General features: G+C 43.5%; 1 pseudogene; it reads right to left on the bottom strand.

The window, feature by feature from the left end:
• The window catches only part of LOC115134255 (myosin-IIIb-like), a 104709-nt pseudogene that overhangs the window by 29446 nt on the left and 51729 nt on the right, over positions 1-23534 (bottom strand).

Raw genomic sequence — 23534 nt, 5'->3', positions numbered from 1 at the left:
GAAGCGTTGCTCTTTTGGCCCCTATCATTCACACTGTGGTTATCAAACTAATCTCTTTAACGAAAACTAGTCCAGATTATGCCAGGTGGATGTATCCCTGACTGGAAGATGGCTTCGTGGTTTCTCTTCTCCTCCTCTCTGCGGTAGCGCCTCGCCCCCCAGCCAGCCCGTGATGTAGGACTGCAACACCACCACCCGTGCGATCACCTCTCTCAGCAGCAGGTTCAGCTGCTCCACATGGTAGTAGTTCAGGAACAACTGACACACAGTACACCCAGGGAGCTTAACATTGAAGCACCTCAATCCATGGACAGAGTTGAGATGCCAGCCATAGGTTTGGAAACAAACATTACTATAATGTATCTGGATAATCATCACCACTTTACCTTCGTCTTCCCTAAGACCCAGTTTTCTAGTTTGGCCCGCTCCAGTATGGCAACGGCATTCTCTTTGCTGGTGTCAGGAACCTGGTGAGCCCGGAAAGCAAGGTAGTAATACCTATGAAAAAGGGTCGAGGGAAAGATATGACATTTTACTGTCTGACCTTTATCATACACTCCATGACCAAAAAGTATCTGGCCACCTGCTCGTCGAACATCTTCTTCCAAAATCATGGGCATTAATATGGAGTTGGTCCCCCTTTGCTGCCATAACAGCCTCCAATCTTCTGGGAATGCTTTCCACTAGATGTTGGAACATTGCTGAGGGGTCTTGCTTCCATTCAGCCATAAGAGCATTAGTGAAGTCAGGCACTGGTGTTGGGCGATTAGGCCTGGCTCGCAGTTTGCGTCCCAATTCATCCTAAAGGTGTTTGATGGGGGTTGAGGTCAGGGCTCTGTGCAGGCCAGTGAAGTTATTCCACACCGATCTCGACAAACCATTTCTGTACGGACCTTGCTTTCTGCATGGGGCACCATCAGGCTAAAACAGGAAAGGGTCTTCCCCAAACTGATGCCACAAAGTTGGAAGAACAGAATCGTCTAGAATGTCATTGTAGGCTGTAGCGTTAAGATTTCCCTTCACTGGAACTAAGGGGCCTAGCCCGAACCATGAAAAACAGCCCCAACCATTATTCCTCTTCCACCAAACTTTACAGTTGGTACTATGCATTTGGGCAGGTAGCGTTCTCCTAGAATGCGCCAAACCCAGATGGTGAAGCGGGATTTATCACTCCAGAGAACACGTTTCCACTGCCCAGAGTCCAAAGGCGGCGAGCTTTACACCACTCCAGCCGGCGTTTGGCATTACGCATGGTGATTTTAGGCTTGAGTGTGGCTGCTCGGCCATGGAAACCCATTTCATGAAGCTCCAGATGAACAGTTATTGTGCTGACGTTGCTTCCAGAGGCAGTTTCAACCCGGTAGTGAGTGTTGCAACCGAGGACAGACAATTTTTATGGACTATGTGCTTCAGCACTCGCCGGTCCTGTTCTGTGGGCTTGTGTGGCTGAGCTTCTAGACGTTTCCACTTCACAATAACAGCACTTACAGTAGCCCGGGGCAACTCGAGTAGGGAAGAAATTTGACAAACTGACTTTTTGGAAAGGTGGCATCCTATGACAGTGCCACGTTCACAGTCACTGAGCTCTTCAGTAAGGCCATTCTACTGCCAATGTTTGTCTATGGAGATTACATGGCTGTGTGCTAGATATTATACACCTGTCAGCAATGGGTGTGGCTGAAATAGCAGTATCCACTAATTTGAAGGGCTGTTCACATACTTTTGTCTATGTAGTGTATATCGTAATCATATGTTTTGCTCTGAATTGATGTTCAGAGACTCTTCCTTCATACAAGTTTATTTAATTTTTGTTTAAATCTAAATGAAATGAATTACCATGCATGGGATCTGAGGCATGGGTCCACCCACAGTGCACAATGAAAACGAGACTCACTGAGCCATGAGCCGCTAACAGAGGCCTACTGTCTGAGCTCTTTTTGAATGGACCACGCTCTCTTATTTCAATTACACAGATGATCCCCATCAGGGCCAATCTGTGTAAATCAACTCCATGGAATGCCTCTACTTCATTGTCTAAGGCCTTGACTGTCCTGCCTGTCACAGTTTACAAAACACCTGCATAGGACAGAGCTGATACAACTGTTTGTTCAGGGACATCAAGGCTCCCAAACTGCTAGTTCATTCCTTGTGTTCTGGTGTTGGTCAAAGAAACAATCGAGTTGGAAGAAAAACATATTTGAACACCCCCATTCCACAGCCTTTCATTCTAATTCCTGTTGATACCTGTTATTTCTTTGATGGCAAATACAGAGCACACTCCTTGGTAACCTCAGACGAGCCTTTGATATGAGAGCACACATTTAAATCAGTTTTCCACTTAAGGTGCAGTTTAACTACTGAGTCTGTCAGTATTATTTCTGCGTGGCTTGGATGGGATGGGGTGGACTCGATTGCGAGGTTGCAGTCTCGACGGAGGCCAGAAAGCCTCCGCCTCCGTACTCCAAACAATAGACGGGTCCATTCCATCCAGTAAGACAATAGGACAGCAGCGTTTGAACGTTTGAGAATCTAGCCCCCCTTTACCACACGCACACACACACACACACACACACACACACACACACACACACACGCACACACACACACACACACTCTATTTGAGGGTTAACAGCCCATTGTCAGGTGATGAACTGTCACCTTTAACACTGTGAAAATAGCCTCACCAACACCGTCCTAGAATTGGGACAGGCAGAAGAACAGCTTATGGTCATTCAGGGTTTTGTGCAAGAAATCAGGCTAAATTAAACACACAATCTTTTAAAAGCTCCCCTGGAGCAGTGGAACTAACCAGCCGTCTCACTGCTTTTTACACAGGCCACAAGCCCAAGCTAATTACATTTGATATCGTATTAAAGCGCCCCATTGGAGGTGCCTGGAATATTTTTCAAAGGATAATTGATCAAACGTAGGTTTCCTACATTTCCCCAAGGACCGAGTCTGAGTATGTATTTTATTCTTGACAGGATTCAAGAAGGTTTAAATACCTGCTTTTGGATTTTTTTGGGTGTGGATCAAATCAAATCTAAGCTTAATATTTTATTAGGGCGTTTCAATGGAAGACATTCTCATACCTCTCACATTGGCAGATGTTGCCAGACATTGGGAAAACAAATAAAAACCTTATCTAATATCCTGTATCTAGTAGAAAAAAAAGTCAGTAACCCAATTTCATCATTCATGACAACCACCCAGGGAAAAATGGGCTCCTATATCAGATATAGACACTATCCAGGACATGGGGCACAAAAACAAACCCTTCATGAATAGTAAAGAAATCAATTAAAATGTCTATCCTCAGCCTCAGAGTTCCTCTCTGTTTGAGTTCTGCCCTTATTTCCCAGTTCCATGAAGTGAACCCACCCAGTTAAGAGATGTAGTCTTATGCTATCACTAACGACTGCCAATTAGTGAGCCGCTTGCTCTGCTCAAGTATGGACTCCTTTCCAATTAAAGAAGCCGTGTTTTGTGTGATGTAGCACACGCCGTGCACTTGTTCTGCTCTAACTCTGGGGTCGTGTCAGCACTCAGCGTGAGTGCACAGCTAGCGCCCCGGCGCCCAGTAGAGTGCGGTTGTTACCTGTTAACAAACTCTCCAAACAGGATGTGGTGGGAGTAGCCCTGGTGGCGGATGTTCACTGTCTCCAGGACCCCAGTGTAACGCAGCTGCACCATCACCATCACCCTCCCCTTACAGGAACCCAGCGCCTGTCTGTCATCATTGGGCTTTATGCAGCGCACAAAGTGGGGCCAACCCACCACCATCTTAGACAGCAGATCCATCAGGGAGTACTGCCAACGCAGTGAGGAGACAAAGCAAGGCGACGGGGGCGGAGCAAACAAGAAAACAGGGATTATTATTTGCATTATGCATTATTTCCTACGGTCATTGTGGAATTCCCAGATATCGTGCTGACGCTGGTTTGTCATTGTGTCAGCAAAACAATCTTCTTACTGACATTCTTATTCACTGGTGGATATAAATCCACCCAAAAATGAAAACCCTTTTCTATTTCTGTACTGTATTAGAGTTAAATGAAAAACATTGCTGAAATGGAATGATTGGGTATAGTGATGATGATGATGATGGTTAGGGAGATGTATACCCGGAAGTAGGAGGCCACTGTCTGTCTCATGTTGGTGGTTTCCTCAAGGTGCCGCATCATCTCCATGGTGTCCACCTAAACACAAGCTGTCACCATAATTCCTTCCTCACAATGGGATGGAAAACAGTACATTGTTGCTTGTTCGGTGTTGTCTCTGTAGGGCAGCAGCACCATAAACACTTAAAGCCAACAGTGTAGGGCCATGGGAGAATTGCAGCTAACGCTGCTCTGTGTAATGAGGCTTGACATCCCAAACCAGATAGTCCTTCTAACAACGGGTTAACGAGGACGCAATATAAGCATTTTAATGGTCCTCGCACATCATGGCTTCATCAAAATGTATGACTCAATCTATATTTCATAGTAAGTCTACACAGCAAAGTGCATATCTTAATACTTTATTCGATCTTAGCACAGGGGGAAAGGTATGTCAACCATTTTCTGAATAACTTCATGGAGCAATTGGATGTTCTGACAGTTTACTATGTAGAACTACCAGCAATTATCCCCTTTCTGTTCAACTACTTCTGTTCATGTCTTTTAACAAGGGCCGTCCACATGTCTGCACTAGTTCCATCATTGTTTTGCAATGATAACTTTTATGAACTTCTCATCGGTTAACTGTTTCGAACTTTCCACCGACTTTGATTGATGTAAAATGCTCAGTCACATTTCAGAGTTTGACTAACTGTTACCATGTACTTTCTTCTCACAGAGCAGGTACAGTGTAGCTGAGTGGTTCCTTTCTCTGTTCCTGTACCACCAAGTCAATGTTGCTCTGTCCAGAGTACCCCTGAAGTGCCCCCTCATGTGTATTTTACCAGTAGGCCAATGGTCTCATGAGTCTTCTCTAGTAACCCCCGTGGATACGTCAAGTACCCCTGGTTGGGAACCACTGCTGTAGCTCATAAGGTGGTTTGATGCATTAAAATGGCACAATGTCAAACCCCAGCGTAAGTGACCCCGCCCACATGTTACCTTTGGTCTATCATTAAGACTCAAGGAAGATGAGGTATAAGATACAGTGCATTTGGAAAGTATTCAGACACCTTGACTTGTTCTACATTCTGTTACGTTACAACCTCATTCTAAAATATATATATATATATATATTAAACATTGATGATAATGACAAAGGGAAAACAGCTTGTATTTGTGTGCAAATGTATAAAATAAAATAAAACAGAGGTACCTTATTTACATAAGTATTCAGAGCCTTTGCTATGAGACTCGAAATTGAGCTCATCTGCATCCTGTTTCCATTGATCATCCTTGAGATGTTTCTACAACTTTATTGGAGTCTACCTGTGGTAAATTCAATTGATTGGACATGATTTGGAAAGGCACACACCTGTCTATATAAAGGTCCCACAGTTGACAGTGCATATCAGAGCAAAAACCAAACCATGAGGTCGAAGGGATTGTCTGTAGAGCTCAGAGACAGGATTGTGTAGAGGCACAGACCAGGGGAAGGCTACTAAAAATGTCTGCAGCATTGAAGGTCCCCAATAACACAGTGGCCTCCATCATTCTTAAAAGGAAGAAATTTGGAATCTCGAAGATTCTTCCTAGAGCTGGGCACCCGCACAAACTAAGGAACCAGAAGAGAAGGGCCTTGGTCAGGGAGGTGACCAAGAACCAGATGGTCACTCTGAAAGAAGTCCAGAGTTCCTCTGTGGAAATGGGAGAACCTTACAGAAGGACAAACATCTCTGCAGCACTCCACCAATCAGGCCTTTTTGGTAGAGTGGCCAGATGGAAGCCACTCCCCAATAAAAGACACATGACAGCCCACTTAGAGTTTGCCAAAAGGCACCTAAAGGAAACAAGATTCTCTGGTCTGATGAATTCAAGATTGAACTCTTTGGTCTGAATGCCAAGCGTCACGTCTGGAGGAAACCTGGCACCACCCCTACGGTGAAGCATGGGGGTGGCAGCATCATGTGGTGGGGATGTTTTTCAGCAGCAGGGACTGGGAGACCAGTCAGGAATGAGGGAAAGATGAACGAAGCAAAGTACAGAGGGATTCTTGATTAAAACCTGCTTCAGAGGGCTCAGGACTTAAGACTGCGGTGAAGGTTCACATTCCAACATGACAATGACCCTAAGCACACAGCCAAGACAACGAAGGTGCGGCTTCGGGACAAGTCTCTGAATGTCCTTGTGTGCCCCAGCCAGAGCCCATATTTGAACCAGATCAAACATCTCTGGAGAGACCTAGAAATAGCTGTGAAGCGACGCTCCCCATCCAACCTGACAGAGCTTGAGAGGATCTGCAGAGAAGAATGGGAGAAACTCCCCAAATACAGGTGTGCCAAGCTTGTAGAGTCATACCCAAGAAGATACGAAGCTGTAATCGCTGCTAAAGGTGCTTCAACAAAGTACTAAGTAAAGGGTCTGTATCATTTTTTAAATTTTTTTATATACATTTGAAAAAAATATATATATATACTTTTTTGCTTTGCCATTATGAGGTATTGTGTGTAGATTAATGAGGGGGGAAACCAATTTAATACATTTTAGAATAAAGCTGTAACATAACAAAATGTGGAAAAATTCAAGGGGTCTGAATTATTTCCGAATGCACAGTAAACCATAGGCTGTTCTTACCTTCAATAGGTATTTGGGAGACTGAATACAGGAAGGTGTTGTTGAGAAACATGGAAAGAAAGGAAATTACAAGAGTATAGACAAGAAGAAATAATCTGACATCCCCTTTAAGGGGTACAACAAAAAATCCTAACGTGAGAAGTATTTTCTTAATATACAATATTTGACAATGGACAAAATCTTAACTGGACATTATGATTGTACTGAATGGTTCTCCTTAAAGGAGGTTAGTTCAGACAGTGAGAGATGAATAGAGCAGCAGAGTATTATTTGTATAAATCGCTGACCATTACTTTTATGGTACACTAAGAGCAACACTGAGGGGGAACATGCAAAAGTCAGGTTTACTACACTAGTTTATAGGTGAGGTATAACCCCAGATAGCCTTTTCAGAGGGCTGTAGCAGGATGTAATTGTTTATGGCCTAACTAGAGGCCTTTAACATCCATCAAACCTCAACAATTCAACATGTTGTTCTTTACAACAGGAATTGTAAGAGCAAAGCTGTATCAGCAGTCAGCATTTAAAGCCTCCTTCCTCACCAGCTGTTGACAGAGGGGACCACTGAGATATGCCCCCTTTGACAATTCATCCTTGTCGTGCCGGGGGGGGGGGGGGGTCGCAGTTAAAGGTAGAGCATGGTGCAAATGGACTCATGGTGCATGGTGCAAATGGTTCTCAATGTTCAAAGGATTCAAATCGATCTGCTTTAATTGGAAGTCACATGCGAATGCTACGTCGTGTTTGATTTCTACTGTTTGTTTTTGATGTAATGCCTGTAAACGTATATAAGGAGTGATATGGTCTCAACTTGGATGAAATAATAGCCACCACCATGATGTTTTTTTGAGTTGTATAAAGGGTTAAGGGAGAGAGAGACCACTTTTTGGTGTCCTGAGCTGAGCTGAGCTGGGGTGACAGTGACCTTGAGGCAGCAGTGACTCTCGCCTTGGAAGTGGCCAGATGACCTGTTCAAACCAATACAGCAAAGCAACACGTCAATACAATACCACCTACAGGTCATGGAAACTTGAGTAAATGAGGGACATAAAGTATATTGAAAGCAGGTGCTTCCTCGCAGGTGTGGGTCCTGAGTTAATGAAGCAAATAACAACACATCATGCTTAGGGTCATGTTTAAAACTGCTGGGCAGGGCATTATTTTGGCTAGCATGGCTATGCCCCCTATAGGATGACAATCCCTCCATCCACAGGGCCCGAGTGGTCACTGAATGGTTTGATGAGCATGAACATGATGTAAACCATATGCCCTGGCCGTCTCAGTAACCAGTCAACCCAATTGAACACTTATGGGAGATTCTGGAGCGGCGCTTGAGACTGAGTTTTCCACCACCATCAACAAAACACCAAATTATGGAATTTCTCGTGGAAGAATGCTGTTGTATCCCTGCAATAGAGTTCCAGACACTTGTATAATCTATGCATTGAAGCTGTTCTGGCTCATGGTGGCCCAACGCCTTATGAAGACACTTTATGTTGGTGTTTCCTTTATTTTGGCAGGTACCTGTATTTACAGTATACAGTCTATTATACAGAGCAATCCTTTCAATAGAAAAAGTAAACTACTGTACCCAGAGTATTACAGTTGCCATAGAGAGAAAAATCAAGTTAACTCCTGCTTTCAACAAGCATGACTCTAAGAGTAGGCCAGTTCCATTGTGGACCAGTGTGTTGGGTAATCCTTCAGGTAGACAGAAAGGGCCGTTTAGGACCAGTCTGAGCTGGATTGTATGGAATCAGCAGTACAGCTGTCTGCACAGGGGTGCTATAGTCCCTCCTGCACACGGACGAGAGGATATGAACCAAGCGTATGCAAGACAGTCTGAAACATTTCAAAGTTTCTGCACAAGATGTCCAAATGTTTTCTCTGGCTATATCTTCAGAGGCTAAACTGTGATTAATAGCAGCGAAATAAGCCTTTGAAGCAGGATTGGTGACATCAAAGTCCTAATCCATGGGTGGCAGGATTTTTTATAATGAGTGGGAAGTATCTTAACACATTTCAAAGGGTTTTACACCATGAATAAACAATAGCTGCACAGATGTGCCACACACACACAGATGTGCCACACACACCTTAGAAAAATACGTCTCCAGAAACAGGAGGCAGCATTAACCAGGCTGCAGTACACACTCCGAGGAAAACATCCTGGATTTCATAGACCCGTACTTCAAATGGACCAAGATGAGGTCATTCCTTTCATGATAATTACAACACTTTAGGTCAATCCCTGAGCTGCCAAGATACAAATCTGTCGATCTGCCCCTGAACAGGCAGTTAACCCACTGTTCCCAGGCCGTCATTGAAAATAAGAATTTGTTCTTAACTGACTTGCCTAGTTAAATAAAGATTTAAAAAAATAGCTGAGAATGATTCACCTAAAACAACTATGGCCTGAAATCACACTTTTCTTGTTCCAACAGACAAACAATACGTTCATATTCTACAGTATGACTCATACAGTTTCGCATCTCTGGAGTGATAGAAATCCATTTGCCATGGATTAATTAAAAATCCGATCAAGTCTAACAGGAACGTCCTGCTCTTGCCAAAAGGCTTCACTTCATGCCAAAGGAATGTGTTGTCACATCACACACACAGCTGTAGTTAAGACAGCCCACAACATATGATTTGAAACAGAATATAGTAATTTATTCAACGGTCATAACAATGACATTGTGTTTAGGGTCTGACCGTCACACATTTTGGTCAGAAAGAGTATGACATTGTTGCCACACAAACAAGAAATGTCCCTTTTTCAGGACACAGTCTTTCAAAGATTATTCGTAAAAATCCAAACAACTTTACAGATCTTCATTGTAAAGGGTTTAAACACTGTTTCCCATGCTTGTTCAATGAACCATAAACAATTAATGAACATGCAACTGTGGAACGGTCATTAAGACACTAACAGCTTACAGATGGTAGGCAATTAAGGTCACAGTCATGAAAACTTAGGACACTAAAGAAGCCTTTCTACTGACTCTGAAAAACACAAAAATAAAGATGCCCAAGGTCTCTGCTCATCTGCGTGAACGTGCATTAGGTATGCTGCAAGGAGACATGAGGATTGCAGATGTGGCCAGGGCAATAAATTGCAATGTCCATACTGTGAGATGTCTAAGACAGCTAGAGGGAGACAGGACGGACAGCTGATCGTCCTCACAGTGGCAGACCACGTGTAACATCACCAGGGGTGATGGTCGGATTTGCGTTTATCGTCAAAGGAATGAGCTTTACACCAAGGCCTGTACTCTGGAGCGGGATCGATTTGGAGGTGGTGGGTCCGTCATGGTCTGGGGCGGTGTGTCACAGCATTATCGGACTGAGCTTGTTGTCATTGCAGGCAATCTCAATGCTGTGCGTTACAGGGAAGACATCCTCCTCCCTTATGTAGTACCCTTCCTGCAGGCTCATCCTGACATGACCCTCCAGCATGACAATGCCACCAGCCATACTGCTCGTTCTGTGCGTGATTTTCTGCAAGACAGGAACGTCAGTGTTCTGCCATGGCCAGTGAAGAGCCTGGATCTCAATCCCATTAAGCACGTCTGGGACCTGTTGGATCGGAGGGTGAGGGCTAGGGCCATTCCCCCCAGAAATGTCCGGGAACTTGCAGGTGCCTTGGTGGAAGAGTGGGGTAACATCTCACAGCAAAGACTGGCACATCTGGTGCAGTCCATGAGGAGGAGATGCACTGCAGTACTTAATGCAGCTGGTGGCCACACCAGATACTGACTGTTACTTTTTAATTTTGACCCCCCCTTTGTTCAGGGACACATTATTCCATTTCTGGTAGTCACCCCTGTGGAACATGTTCAGTTTATGTCTCAGTTGTTGAATCTTGTTATGTTCATACAAATATTTACACATGTTAAGTTTGCTGTAAATAAACGCAGTTGGCTGTGAGAGGACATTTCTGTTTTTGCTGAGTTTAGCTAGCATTGAATGCAAGGGAAGCTAGCGAGCATTTGGTCTCCCTGATCATTTTTTAGATATAAAATAATAGCCAATCAGGGTTGAGCTAAACTGAGTGAGCACAGTTGTGAATGGTCCTGGCACACCAAAAAAAAGTGTAAAGGGAAGCCAGGTTGGATTTGCCTTCACACCAATGACATCCTCAGAATCCAAACGTCATAGACAGAAAAAAATGGAATTGTTGTTGTTGTCTTCCGGTGGCTAGCTAGTTAGCTAAAATCATCCCATTCATAAATTAGCCATGGATGGAGATAGGGATTTGGACTTGTGGTTTTACTTAATTTTCCGTACTGGCCAATGATTATAACAACGATTCTGATCAATCATAAACATATACATTGTGCCCCTAGCCTGAGAGGATGGATGTTAAACATGTAGCTAGATGTAGTAGGCTGGTGCATATTTGCCCGTGAAAGGAAGTTAGGCTAGCAAGCAAGCATTTTAGCCAGGTAGCCTAGGACAACAAAAACTAAAAGGAAAGGGGGATACCTAGTCAGTTGTACAACCGAATGTATTCAACTGAAATGTGTCTTCCGCATTTAGTGTGACTCTGTATGACAGTCATAGACAATTTCATCAACATGAAAAAGAAGAGGATGGCATTGCTGCCATTCCTCTACAAGTAGGGTGAGTTAACATGCTTTATTCTGCACGCACGCACGCACGCACGCACACACACACACACACCCACACTCACACTCACACTCACACACACACACACACACACACTATTTATATAGCTTACGTTGATTGGACGAAATAGTATTTGGTATCTTTTAGTTGTCACTGTATTAGACGAAGCATAGGTGATTAGATGATGTTGAAATGGTGCTGGATTAGTAGAGGCATATGAACTAACAGGTTATAGAGCAAACAACCCATAGGTTGTAATATGTATTTTTTCCCCTGGCTTGGCTTCCCCAGTGATTTTACCCACACACCACTACCGCAAACAAACAGAAAATGCACAGAAGCACAGTATTTCATAAATTATGAAATCATGCAACAGCATACCACCCTGCATCCCACTGCTGGCTTGCCTCTGAAGCGAAGCAGGATTGGTCCTGGATGGGAGACCAGATGCTGCTGGAAGTGGTGTTTTAGGGCCAGTTGGAAGCACTGTTTCCTCTGGTCAAAATATCGTTATCCCAATGCCCCAGGGCAGTGATTGGGGGCATTGCCCTGTGTAAGGTGTCGTCTTTCGGATGGGACGTTAAACGGGTGTCCTGACTCTCTGTGGTCACTAAAGATCCAATGGCACTTATTGTAAGAGTAGGGGCGTTAACCCCGGTGTCCTGGATAAATTGCCAATCTGGCCCTTATACCATCATGGTCACCTAATCATCCCCAGCTTCCAATTGGCTCATTCTTCTCCCCTGTAACTATTCCCCAGGTCGATGATGTAAATGGGAATGTGTTCTCAGTCAATTTACCTGGAAAAATAAAAAAAACTATCCAATTCTCATTGTAAACAGGGCTAAGAAATGGAATGACAGAAATGACAATTTATGTCTGACAAAACACATGAGGGACAGTTTGACATTTACTGGGGGGACTGGTCCTGACTCTGTAAAAAAAAAAAGCACCCCCTCCCCCTTCACATGAACTCAAAATAATGTTTACGGCCACAAATAACAATAACTGTAGCAACCCTGTGTTTATAAATGTGGCTGTCGACTGTGTCACTTGTTTTTGTGGCACAGTTGATCTCCCACAGGGCTACGGGCCAGAAGGTTGAGGGTTCGCCAAGCACCCTAGGGACAAGCTCACTCTCCCTGCCTGTTTCATTTACACTACAATCAGAGCCGGCTGCAGACAACGATCAGATACGGGGAAATCAGATTTTCTACATGTGGATGCCATATTAATAGTTATATTAAATATATGCAACAAATTTTTCACCAACTGGTCTCTGTGCCAATACACCACACAACCAAGAAACAAAGCATACCAACATCCGGAGCTTCAATATCATGGTTTGTGTTTTCAACACCACAATAAATAGACTATGTCAATCTGGACAAACAGAAAATACATCCATCCCTACTTTGTAGGCCTACCCAGTATTGAAGACATGGCCTGACAATCTCAGAATGTCATTCAACTTTTTGGTGTTTTGTTTCACCAAATGGCAACTGCACAATTTGGATTGATTGATTTGATTTATTTGCTAAAACTTTGAGATATTTTCCTTATTGTAGGCTATAAATATATATATATATATATATATATATATATATATACACACACACTACTGTTCAAAAGTTTGGGGTCACTTAGAAATGTCCTTGTTTTTGAAAGAAAAGCACATTTTTTGTCCATTAAAATAACATAAAATTTATCAGAAATACAGTGTAGACATTGTTAATGGTGGAAATGTCTTCTGAGCTGGAAACGGCAGATTTGTTATGGAATATCTACATTGGCGTACAGAGGCCCATTATCAGCAACCATCACTCCTGTGTTCCAATTAACCAAGTTAATCATTTTAAAAGGCTAATTGATCACTAGAAAACCCTTTTGCAATTATGTTAGCACAGCTGAAAACTGTTGTCCTGATTTAGCATCAGCAAGCAATAAAGCTGGAAACAAAGAACTTTATTCTTTAGACTAGTTGAGGCTATTCCATGTTCTGTTCTGGAGCATCAGCATTCGCATGGAATTGGTTCAATTACAGGCTCAAAATGGTCTACACCAGAAAACAAAAAATTGAACTTTATTAAGCATGTCACAAACATTTGAACGTAAACTGGCTCTAAAGTCTTGAAAGCCAAGTTAACAAACAGATGAACATTTTGAATCCCAGCGTACCATCTCCGCTATGCAATCTGGTTTCAGAGCTGGTCATGGGTGATGACTCAAGGTACTTTCATCTGATATATATTAATGATGTCAATCACCACTCTTCGGCAGACTCAACTGCCTTGGTTTCTCAAATCTGCCTCGCCTGGTTCAGACATACAACAGATTCTCAAATCGGAGGGCATCCAGACAGTCTCTGGCCCAGGGTTCAATTCTCGGGATGACTCTTTTCTCTGTATATATTAATGATGTCACTCTTGCTGCTGGTGAATCTCTACGCAGACAACAACATTCTGTATACTTCTGGCCCTTCTTTGGACACTGTGTTAAACCTTCAAACGAGCTTCAAAGCCATACAACACTCCTTCCGTGGCCTCCAACTGCTCTTAAATGCAAGTAAAACCAAATGCAAATATTATTTATCTTCTCACTTCCTGTTTTTGATATTACTACTCCGCAAGTAATCATTTCACTGTACCGTTTATACCTTCTGTATCCTGTGCATGTGACAAACAAAACTTAGATTTGATTTGATATAGTGTGTGTTTACCAGAGACAATAATGTGAAGAACATGATCTGTATCAAAGTCAGATTTGTTACGAACCAGCTCGTAGCCCGTAACAAAGTGGGAGACAACACGAAGATACAGAAATGACAAAAATATTTATTAAACAACCATGGTGTGTGTGTAGTCAGTAGTGTTGTCACACACTCTGATCTGTTTCATCTGTCCTTGTGATTGTCTCCACCCCCCTCCAGGTGTCACCCATCTTCCCTATTACCCTCAGTGTATGTATATCTGTGTTCTCTGTTTGTCTGTTGCCAGTTTGTCTTGTCAAGATTACCAGCGTGTTTTCCGAGTTCCTGGTTTCCTAGTCTCTTTTTTTCTTGTCGTCCCGGTTTGGACCTCTTGCCTGCCCTGACACTAAGCCCGCCTGGCTGACCATTCAGCCTGCCCTGACCTCGAGCCTGCTTGCCACCCTGTACCGCTTGGACTCCAACCTGGTTTGTGAACTTTTGCCTGTCCTCGACCTGCCTCTTGCCTGCCCCTTGTTGTACAATAAATATCAGAGACTCAAACCATCTGCTTCCTGTGTCTGCATGAATGAGTGGATGCGTGCATAGTTGGTGATAATGAGGGGTGTTGAGAAGTGCCAAAACAAATGAACAAAAAGAGGCCCCAAAATTGCCACAACGAAAAACAAAAGTGTGTCTGTGTGGAGAGAGTCTCCTCAATGTATGAAGGAAAGGTATATTTATCCCTGGGACACACCCAAGCTCATGTGTGTCCCATTTTGGTGACGACCCTCCTGGCTCTGCCCACCGACATCCTATTAAGGAAAACAAAAGCAAAGAGAAAGAATTTGGCAGACAGAGTGGGAGGGTTGTCACAAATTAGGATATAGGCTAAGGACTATATAGTGTATTTTTTACCTGGGGTTTTTACTTATTGTAGGCTACTACTTTTACTACTTTTAGTCTTGAAATCTTTCGTTGTTTACTAAACTACTCACTCTGTTTAGCACATGGCCTCACTTGTGAATCCTTATAGAGATGGGTGGGGCTAAGGCTTAAGAGGGTGTGGACGATGCTGAATGGGTGTAGACAAAGAAGAGCTCTCCAGTAGGTGTACTAAAACATTGTAGGGCCATTTTCTCAAAAGTGAGGTTACAAGTTTATCAACATTCAAAGCAGAATTACTTTCCCATTGTTCCTCAACTGCAGAGCATGATATACCATTTTCTAGCTCTTAGTCTCTACTTTTATCCAATGTAAAATAAAAAATAATTTTGCTACGTAAGACCGAATTGAGGCAGTCAGTCAAATTTGAGAAGAGCTCTTTGGTGGAAAAATAAAAGAGAAACATCTTACAGGCCTCAGCCAAACACACAAAAATGGATCTCTCAAAATGGTGCCCACAGATAAATGGTGTCAGGTAGCTGCTAGGCCAGTGCAGAAGCAGGGACGCGCTCCAATTAGCCCAAAGTAAAGCTGGATGGATTAATTGGAGTCGGTCTCTCCTCTCCCCATTAGTGCTGCTGGGCCAGATCATCTGAGCACATTTGTCATGATGAATTAGCGGCTGAGTGTCGAACGGGCCCATCAAGTGTCGCTGTGCTTTCACGCCTCTCACTTGCCATGACACCACCAAGGGGAGATGAAGGGGCTGTGTTTTGATGATGAGGGACGCTATGACAGTTGTACCTAAGCCTCGCAACGGACACTCTCACTTCTTTCTACATGTATTCCCTCGGCAGCTCTTATTAATTCATTCTCCTTGTGATTCCCTATTCCCTTATGACTACATGATTAGTGCTTAACTGTCACTCCGCTCACAGATTTCCTTTCTTGAAACATACCAGCACCTGAGATGTCCAGCATAAAAGCAAACCTTAAATCACAAGACTGTAGTAAAGTCAATGACAGATTGAGATGAAACATTTGGTTTCTGTCTGTTGGTAATACTAGTGTAGCATTGACACGGAGCACATTACGGAGTGGGAAGGAGTCACCGCTGCACTTTAAAAGCAATGGAATCTGTTTTTGAGTCAAGTATGTAGGCTCATGCCTTACAACGTGCATGGGCCATCAGCAAAAACGTTTTGTCAATCGCTCAGGTAAATCACCTCTCTGACTAAGCCTGCACCTTTCCACTAAAATCTTCCTTTTTAAAACCAGATAACATCCTCTTACTGAAAACCCAACCGTGGCTATTCTCAATATTCGGAGTCATCATCACAACTGTACAAAACGGTGTGTATTCACCAGAGGGTTAATCACGAGAGGCTGTAGGGGTGGATAGGAGGAAGTGAGGGGGTCCATCTCCTATCAGGTCATCCTGTCTTAGGGAACAGGCGGCGTTGGAGGATCACACTGATCGTTTCTGCTTCATGCGTGTTGCTCTTGGCATGGGCTGTCGCCACAGATACACAGAGGGAGAAAATGAGAAAAAGCCTTCCCTGGCATCTGTGCGTTCACGTTGAAAATTAAGCCCAGCAAGAATCATATAGAAAAAAAAAGCTCAAGCTGGCAGTTGTATTGGGTTTCTATTGACAAGAATAGTCAATGTACCCGGGATTAAAAAGCAATCCCGCGTTCAATATGACACCTCCCTACATTCTTTTATGAGTGCCAGTGCGCGCCTTGTCCTTCAGATGCTGTGGATCGAGCTGTCGACACAGGGGACAATCAAAGTTGTAAGAGAGCAGCCTCGCAAAGCTGAGTTTGCAGAGGCTCGGTGGATATCTCTCCTGCTCTCCCGCTCTCGTTTTTGAATAAATGTGATCTGGAAACTCAAGTCAGCAACCAAGCAAATGAGATTATGGCAGCCATAACCCTCGCCCCCCCCCCCCCCCCATAACCAGCACCATTTACGCCCAGAGACTAATCCAGAGGCAGTTCATGTTAAATGCCATCCACTACTGTCAAAGCAGATCAATCATCAAAACCATGGCATAATTGGCTTTTAGTGACACAACATTATCAAAGAATATTCTTATGTGACTTGTGGTATCAAAGTAAAGGGGCATCAGAATCTGACTGCTGACTCAAAACAACCCTGTGATTAGAGAAACTATACATAAGTATTACTTAAGTTTCTCTGCATGGAGTGCATGCATAGACATATACAGTGCATTCAGAAAGTATTCAGACCCCTTCCCCTTTTCACATTTTGTTAGGTTACAGCCTTATTGTAAAAAACAGAAATACCTTATTTACATAAGTATTCAGACCCGTTGCTATGAGACTTGAAATTGAGCTCAGGCGCATCACGTTTCCATTGATCATCCTTGAAATATTTTGACAACTTGATTGGAGCCACTTGTGGTAAATTAAATTGATTGGACAGGACTTGGAAAAGGCACACACCTGTCTATATAAGGTCCTATAGTTGACAGTGCATGTCAGTGCAAAAACCAAGCCATGACGTCGAAAGAATTGTCCGTAGATCTCAGAGACAAGATTGTGTCGAAGCACAGATCGTGGAAAGGGTACCAAAAATGTTCTCCAGCATTGAAGGTTCCTAAGAACACAATGGTCTCCATCATTCTTAAATGGAAGAAGGTCGCCCGGCCAAACTGAGCAATCGGCGGAGAAGAGCCTTGGTCAGGGATGTGACCAAGAACACGATGGTCACTCTGCCAGAGCTCCAGTGTTTCTCTGTGGAGATTGGAGAACCTTACAGAAGGACAACCATCTCTACAGCACTCCACCAATCAGGCCTTTCTGGTAGAGTGGCCAGACGGAAGCCACTCCTTAGTAAAAGGCACATGACAGCCCACTTGGAGTTTGCCAAAAGGCACCTAAAGGAATCTCAAACCATGAGAAACAAGATTCTCTGGTCTGATGAAACCAAGTTTGAACTCTTTGGCCTGAATGCCAAGTGTCACGTCTGGAGGAAACCTGGAACCATCCCTACGGTGAAGCATGGTGGTGGCAGCAGCATCAGGATGTGGAGATGTTTTCAGCAGCAGGGACTGGGAGACTAGTCAGGGTCGAGGGAAAGATGAATGGAACAAAGTACAGAGAGATCCTTGATGGAAACCTGCTCCAGAGCGCTCAGGACCTCAAACTGGGGCAAAGGTTCACCTTCCAGCAGGACAATGACCCTAAGCACACAGCCAAGACAACGCAAGAGTGGCTTCGGGACAAGTCTCTGAATGTGCTTGAGTGGCGCAGCCAGAGCCCGGACTTGAACCCGATCAAACATCTCTGGAGAGACCTGAAAATAACTGTGCAGCGACACTCCCCATCCAACCTGACAGAGCTTGAGAGGATCTACAGAGAAGAATTGGAGAATCTCCTCAAATACAGTTGTGCCAAGCTTGTAGCGTCATACCCAAACGCTGCCAAATGTGCTTCAACAAAGTACCGAGTAAAGGGTCTGAATACTTATGTAAATGTGATCGTTTTTTATATTTTAGAAATTTGCTAAAAATCTACAAAAACCTGGTTTTGCTTTGTCATTATGGGGTATTGTGTGTAGATTGATAAGTCACATTTTTTAAAATCCATTTTAGAATAAGGCTGTACCGTAACAAAATAGGGAAAAAGTCAAGGTACCTGAATACTTTCCGAATGCACTGTAGATGGAGGACTAGCTTGGCACCCTGACGAAGCATAGAGGAATGCAACCCAGTGGGATTAAAGGCAGACTACTAAAAGAGAACAAAGGGCACGTTGTGTCATCCTGCTGCACGGCTGAAGGAACATGTCAATTCTTAAGAGAATGTCTTAACATGAAGAGAGGAACATCGTACTGTCTTGGAGTTGTGAAATATGTTGAACCAACATGTACCATTTCAAACATCACAGCGGAATTACGTGCAGAAAACTATATGGAGTTAAATGTACTGTACTGGTTGATGCAGAGAATGCACTAACTCGGAACATACAGACTTGCATAGTACATGAATAGAAATTATTTGTAATGTATTACAATCAGTCTGTGACCACTTCTTGTATGTTTGAAATGTAAGCTTGTGTATTTACAAGAAAAGGTTCATAGACCTACATACAGTATTGACATTTTCTCTGCAGTAAAATAAGGTTGCCACTACAAAGAGATGACTACAAAGCCACATGGCTCATACCACAGAACTATAGATAAATATACAGTATGTTAATAGTGTTTTACCATCTATATATACACTCAGCAAAAAAAGAAAATTCCCCTTTTCAGGACCTTGTCTTTCAAAGAGTATTCGTAAAAATCCATGTTCAGTTTATGTCTCAGTTGTTGAATCTTGTTATGTTCATACAAATATTTACACATGTTAAGTTTGCTGTAAATAAACACTGTTGACAGTGAGAGGACAGTTTCTTTTTTTGCTGACTTAATTAGATATTAGTCTCCCATCAAATACAAATTTGAAAAATAGGCATTATAAAATGTATGTACGTTCACTTGCAAGTGTTTAAGTTAATACACAAACATTACAAACCCACAACACACCATTTTACTTGCATGTTTTCACCAATAAGCCGAGGATACCTAATAATTCAAAACATACACAAATGATCCGGACACTAGTCGTGTTTATATTACCTGGTTATTAATTTAGATACAACTTGGTTGATGTATGTACATGCTACAATCCCAGAGAAATACACAATTCATATTAATATAGTGTGCGACAGAAGAAATATACTGATTACATCAAATACAATTTTCTTTGTCACATGCGTCAAATACAACAGGCGTAGACTTTACCCGTGAAATGCTTACTTACAACAGAGTTAAAAAGTAAGAACATTTAGCAAAAGAAAAAGGAAAAGGAAATAGCAACATAATAAAATAACAATAATGAGGCAATATTATTAACAATATACAAGGAGGACAGGTACCTGGTCGATGTGCAGGGGTACGATGTAGTTGAGGTAATTGCGATCATATGTACAGCTGAAGTCGGAAGTTTACATACACTTAGGTTGGAGTCATTAACACTCATTTTTCAACCACTCCACAAATTTCTTGTTAACAAACTATAGTTTTGGCAAGTCGGTTAGGACATCTACTTTGTGCATGAGAAGTTATTTTTCCAACAATTGTTTACAGACAGATTATTTCACAAAATTTTCATTGGATCACAATTCCAGTTGGTCAGAAGTTCACATATATATACACTAAGTTGACTATGCCTTAAACAGCTTGGAAAATTCCAGAAAATGATGTAATGGCTTTAGAAGCTTCTGATAGGCTAATTCACATCATTTGAGTCAATTGGAGGTGTACCTGTGGATGTATTGTGGATGGCTCTGTCATAACCTCACATGGTCTCTCCTATCATTGCTATGCAGACGACACACAATTAATCTTCTCCTTTCCCCCTTCTGATGACCAGGTGGCGAATCGCATCTCTGCATGTCTGGCAGACATATCAGTGTGGATGACGGATCACCACCTCAAGCTGAACCTCGGCAAGACGGAGCTGCTCTTCCTCCCGGGGAAGGACTGCCCATTCCATGATCTCGCCATCACGGTTGACAACTCCATTGTGTCCTCCTCCCAGAGCGCTAAGAACCTTGGCATGATCCTGGACAACACCCTGTCGTTCTCAACTAACATCAAGGCGGTGGCCCGTTCTTGTAGGTTCATGCTCTACAACATCCGCAGAGTACGACCCTGCCTCACACAGGAAGCAGCGCAGGTCCTAATCCAGGCACTTGTCATCTCCCGTCTGGATTACTGCAACTCGCTGTTGGCTGGGCTCCCTGCCTGTGCCATTAAACCCCTACAACTCATCCAGAACGCCGCTGCCCGTCTGGTGTTCAACCTTCCCAAGTTCTCTCACGTCACCCCGCTCCTCCGCTCTCTCCACTGGCTTCCAGTTGAAGCTCGCATCCGCTACAAGACCATGGTGCTTGCCTACGGAGCTGTGAGGGGAACGGCACCTCAGTACCTCCAGGCTCTGATCAGGCCCTACACCCAAACAAGGGCACTGCGTTCATCCACCTCTGGCCTGCTCGCCTCCCTACCACTGAGGAAGTACAGTTCCCGCGCAGCCCAGTCAAAACTGTTCGCTGCTCTGGCCCCCCAATGGTGGAACAAACTCCCTCACGACGCCAGGACAGCGGAGTCAATCACCACCTTCCGGAGACACCTGAAACCCCACCTCTTTCAGGAATACCTAGGATAGGATAAAGTAATCCTTCTCACCCCCCTTAAAAGATTTAGATGCACTATTGTAAAGTGGCTGTTCCACTGGATGTCTTAAGGTGAACGCACCAATTTGTAAGTCGCTCTGGATAAGAGCGTCTGCTAAATGACTTAAATGTAATGTAAATGTAATGTAATGTATTTCAAGGCCTACCTTCAAACTCAGTGCCACTGTGCTTGACATCATGGGAAAATCAAAAGAAATCAGCCAAGATCTTAGAAAAAAATTGTAGACCTCCACAAGTCTGGTTCATCCTTGGGAGCAATTTCCAAACGCCTGAAGGTATCACGTTCATCTGTACAAACAATAGTACGCAAGTATGAACACCATGGGACCACGCAGCCGGCATACCACTTAGGAAGGAGAAGCGTTCTGTCTCCTAGAGATGAACATACTTTGGTGCGAAAAGTGCAAATCAATCCCAGAACAGCAAAAGAGTCCTATATCGACATAACCTGAAATGCCGCTCAGCAAGGACGAAGTCCCTGCTCCAAATCCGCCATAACAAAAGCTAGACTACGGTTTGCAACTGCACAAAGATCGTACTTTTTGGAGAAATGTCCTCTGGTCTGATGGAACAAAAATAGTACCGTTTGGCCGTAAGGACCATAGTTATGTTAGGAGGAAAAATCATGTTGTGGGGGTGTTTTGCTGCAGGAGGGACTGGTGCACTTCACAAAATAGATGGCATCATGAGGAGGTAAAATTATGTGGATATATTGAAGCAACATCAAGACATCAGTCAGGAAGTTAAAGCTTGGTCGCAAATGGGTCTTCCAAATGGACAATGACCCCAAGCATACTTCCAAAGTTGTGGCAACATGGCCTAAGGACAACAAAGTCAAGGTATTGGAGTGGCCATCACAAAGCCCTGACCTTAATCCTATAGAAATTTTGTGGGCAGAACTGAAAAAGCGTGTGCAAGCAAGGAGGCCTACAAACCTGATTCAGTTACACCAGCTCTGTCAGGAGGAATGGGACAAAATTCACCCAACTTATTGTGAAAAGCTTGTGGAAGAATACCCGAAACGTTTGATCCAAGTTAAACAATTTAAAGGTAATGCTACCAAATAATCATTGAGTGTATGTAAAGTTCTGACGCACTGGAAATGTGATGAAATAAATAAAAGCTGAAATAAATCATTCTCTCTACTATTATTCTGACATTTCACATTCTTAAAATCAAGTGGTGATCCTAACTGACTTAAAATAGTGAATCTTTTACTAGGATTAAATATCAGGAATTGTGAAAAACTGAGTTTAAATGTATTTGGCAAAGGTGTATGTAAACCTCCGACTTCAACTGTATGTAGTGTGTGTGTGTGTGTGTGTGTGTGTGTGTCAGTTGAGTATGTTTGGGTGTGTGGGTAGAGTCCAGTGAGTGTGCATAGTCAGTGGAAGAGAGTCAGAGCAACAAAAAAAGGGGGTCAATGCAAATAGTCCGGGTAGCCATTTGATAAACTGTTAAGCTTAGGGGTTGAAGCTATTCGGGAGTCTTTTGGTCCAAAACTTGGTGCTCTGGTACCTTTAGGCAGGGAGATCGGCCCCAGTGATGTACTGGGCTGTACGCACTACCCTCTGTCGTGTCTTACGGTCGGATGCTAAGCAGTTGCTATACTAAGAGGTGATGCAAACAGTCAGATGCTCTTAATGGTGCCGCCGTATAACTTTTTGAGGATCTGAGGTCCCAAGCCAAATCGTTTCAGCCTCCTGAGGGGGAAGAGGCTCATCACGACTATATTGGTGCGTCTAGACTATGATAGGTCCTTAGTGATGTGGACACCGAGGAACTTCCTCAACCTGCTCCACTACAGCACTGTGGATGTGTATGGGGGTGTGCTCGGCACTCCGTTTTCTTTAGTCCACGATCAGCTCCTTTGTTTTGCTGACATTGAGGGAGAGGTTGTTGTCCTGGCACCATATTGCCAGGTCTCTGAACTCCTCCCTATAGGCTGTACAGGCCTACCACCATTGTGTCGTCTGCAAACTTAAGTGTTGAAGTTGTGTATGGCCACACAGTCGTGGGTGAACAGGGAGTACAGGAGGGGACCAAGCACACATCCTCTAGGACTCCCCGTGTTAAGGGTCAGCGTAGGGGATATGTTACCTACCCTCAACAGCTGGGCACGGCCTGTCAGAAAGTCCAGAATCCAGTTACGGAGGAAGGTGTTCAGTCTCAGGGTCCATAGCTTAGTGATGAGCTTGGAGGGCACTATGGTGTTGAAAACTGAGCTGTAGTCAATGAACAGCATTCTCACGCAGGTGTTCCTTTTGTCCAGGTCGGAAAGAGCAGTGTGGAGTGCAGTAGAGATTGCATCATCTGTGGACCTGTTGGGG

This window comes from Oncorhynchus nerka, linkage group LG1 (assembly GCF_034236695.1).
Source record: "Oncorhynchus nerka isolate Pitt River linkage group LG1, Oner_Uvic_2.0, whole genome shotgun sequence".
In the NCBI taxonomy this organism is placed as follows: Eukaryota; Metazoa; Chordata; class Actinopteri; order Salmoniformes; family Salmonidae; genus Oncorhynchus; species Oncorhynchus nerka.
The sequence above is the reverse complement of the archived record's forward strand: the minus strand, read 5'-3'. Positions and strand labels throughout refer to the sequence as shown.